The following is a 3,682-nucleotide window of genomic DNA, read 5'->3' as shown; positions in this document are numbered from 1 at the left end:
GAAAAATGTAAGATGAAGTTATCACACTTGATATGTCTGTCTGTCTGTCTGTCTGTCTGTCTGTCTGTCTGTCTGTCTGTCTGTCTATCTGTCTGTCTATCTTAGTTAGTTTATTGGTTACTTTACCTCTGTCAGTAAAGACATCTTCCTTGATGTCTTGTTTATTGAAGTCCTTGTCGCTAATTTTGCCTCAATCTCCAATTCTGGATACAGAAGAGAGAGTCTGTGATTCTGTATGGAAAGAAAATGAACACTGTAAGATGTAGTTGACACACTTGATATGATCTATCTATCTATCTATCTATCTATCTATCTATCTATCTATCTATCTATCTATCTATCTATCTATCTATCTATCTATCTATCTATCTATCTATCTATCTATCTATCTATCTATCTATCTATCCATCCATCCATCCATCCATCCATCCATCCATCCATCCATCCATCCATCCATCCATCCATCCATCCATCCATCCATCCATCCATCCATCCATCCATCCATCCATCCATCCATCCATCCATCCATCCATCCATCCATCCATCCATCCATCCATCCATCCATCTAGCTAGTTAGTAGATTGATACTGTACCTCTATCAGTTCAGACATCTTCAGTTCTTTCTTCTTGGATGTCTTGACCTGAGCAGATCTTCTTCTTCTGCTCATTTCTTCTGCGTCATTTTCCAGTTTTGATGGATGTATTTGAGGCAGAGTGAGACTGGGAGGCTGCTGGAAGAACAATAGAAAACCACAAGATGCACTTTACACACCTGATATGATAGATCCATCTGTCTGTCTGTCTGTCTGTCTGTCTGTCTGTCTGTCTGTCTGTATTAGCTGTAAAATCGATATAACTCAACGAAAACTAGTTTATTCCACTGTAACATTTAGTTTAGTAGGAGTATAAAGTAGTCTAAAAATGGGGAAAACACTTAAAAACACAAAGAAATTGCAATTTTCGGCTTTGTAAACTCAAATTTCTGAGCAATAACTAACTTGTAACTGGAATTCTAAAATCAATGAAATGTTATACAAACTACTATATTCCCTTTTATATTTAGTCTAGTAGGAGTATACAGTAGTTTTAAAATGGAAAAAATACTTAAACACAAAAAAGTCTAAAAATGTTACTCAAATTCAGCACTTTTCCATGTAAAGTAAATGTAGCCTATAGTTAATAAAAAAATAATAATGCATTTTATTTTTAATGCACTCTGTTTTACTATACGTCAAAGTGCTACATAAAATAAAATAAATAAAAAACATATAGTTGATTGGTCAATACATTACCTCTGTAGTGAATGTAGTTCTCCTGATCATGTTAGGGTTCATCCTGGTCCGTCTTGGTAGCAGAGACATGTTTGCTCCTCTTCAGTTTTCTGCTGATTTTCTGGATGAGTTTGAGGAGCTTGTGTTCTTCTTGCTTCTTACCAGTTGAAGGTCCAGGACTGAAATGAATCTTTTTCCTTCTTTCAACCCTAAAATTGATGACATCACACGGTTCTATTAGAACGTCAGTGTTCTAATTTATGCGCATTATGTCATTTTAGAACAGTAGTGTTCTAATGTATGCGCATGATGTACGTAAGTGAGTGTTCTAGAATACACACATCAGGGGAAACATGGCTTCCTATAGAGACAGTGCATGAAATAGGCCACGCCCATCGTGGGGGAAAACATTGAACAGCGTTCCATTCACTTTGTGTTGAAGGAGACCTGTCTTCTGCAAACAAACTTAATACCTATAGGGGGCAAAACCCCCTTTTTTTTTTAAACAGACATGGAGCGTTGTAAAAGGTTGTTCACCAGAAATGATATCCAGGACCTTCCAGGATCCCAACCTGAGTGGATAACCTGGTCAACTAGCTGCTGGAAAGCTGCAGGGGGCCGACATAGAGCAAATCAGAACCACTGTTTAAGTGAATGGGGATGGGCTAATAGGGAATTTTTTAAACTTATAGATATCATTATGAAACTTTGCAAGTTGATTACTGACATTAAAACAACAACTTTTTGTATTACAGTATTTTCCAAAAAGTTTGAATAAATATGAAAAATCATCAATATCTTACTAATGATGCGTAAATTTGCATATCTGCAAAGCCCCAAAATCTAGATGTTGGACAAAAGCAGAGTCAATTTGTTTTTACATTTTGAAAACAAAACAAGTGTCCAACTGCCTGAAGCCTTTCCTAATCACAGTTCAAACCCATAGATAATTTATTTTTTACACTGTTTTTTCCAAGGGAATGTCTAGCCGTTTCCTAAAATACCAGCTGGAGACTCCAAAAGGACACTTTTGGTCCATGGCACATGAAAAGTAACTGTGTAAAAAATGTATGTCATTTCAAAAGCAACAACAAACAGATCGCACATATCCTTACAACGGAAAGGACCAGAGACATGAATAAATCCATTTATTTACAGCGTTATGTTGTGATATAGTGTCAATAAAGACCAACTATATTTAGCTTTACCTGCCTCTGCCGTAAAGGCAATACCTGTCGTGAAACTATAGGGGGGAGGCGGGGCGTGCCGGTCGCAGAATACCACTTTTGGACTGGCATTACCGTTACTGAACGGCTCAAGCCATGGTATGGCAGTGGTCGCCGTGACACTGCCACATGCCGGAAAACGATCTCGGCGCACCTGATAAATATTGAAGATTATGTAGCCTACCTGTCTGTTCATTTCAAATGACTTGTGAAAACTGCTCAGAAAAATCTATTTTTTTTTACATATAGCAACTTTTTACTTACTAGCAAATAGTTACTTTCCCTGGTAACTAGATACTTCTATTATAAAGTAATTCAGTTACTTTTTGGAACAAGTAGTGAGTAACTATAACTAATTACTTTTTTAAAGTTACGTTCCCAACACTGACCCTAACATAAACCTAATTAATACCTGAACCTTAAAACCTAGTGTTAACCCTCAAACAGCCTTTAAAGGCCTGTCCCAAAGGGAGAACCAAAATGTCCTCAATTATATCTATCTAGCTATTGAATTCAATCCTTTGTCAACACTTTTTTTTATAAGGTCATGCCGATAAACCTTATTTGAATTTTATTTTATTTAGCGTCTAAACAGCTTTGTCAATAAAACTATTTTTTTTTTCAAGATTTTTTTTTGGCATTTTCAAGCTTTATTAGACAGTGCATCATTGAAATGGGGAGAGAGAGGGAGAGAGAGAGAGAGAGAGAGAGAGAGAGAGAGAGAGGGGGGGATGACCTGCAGTAAAAGGTCCACGGGTCGGATTTGAACCAGCGACCACTGCACACACACACACTCCTGTTGTTTTTAGAAGATGTCCACACACATGCACACACACACACACACACACACACAAACACACACACACACACACACACACACACACACACACACACACACACACACACACACACACTCTCCTTTTGTAACCTAGATGTGTTTTCAGTAGAAGCCCACACTCTCTCTCACACACAGACACACACACACACACACACACACACACACACACACACACACACACACACACACACACACACACACACACACACACACACACACTGTATCCTGGATGTGTTTTTCAGAAGAAGCCCACAGCCCATAAATCCATGCTTTAGCCGCAGCCCATCTGCTCTTACATAACCGTTCCATAATGTAAGAGTTCCTGGTATTCATGCTTCATATGTACA

The sequence above is a fragment of the Ammodytes marinus genome (genome assembly GCF_949987685.1).
Source record: "Ammodytes marinus genome assembly, chromosome: 11".
In the NCBI taxonomy this organism is placed as follows: domain Eukaryota; kingdom Metazoa; phylum Chordata; class Actinopteri; order Uranoscopiformes; family Ammodytidae; genus Ammodytes; species Ammodytes marinus.
This window is presented reverse-complemented; position numbering follows the sequence as displayed.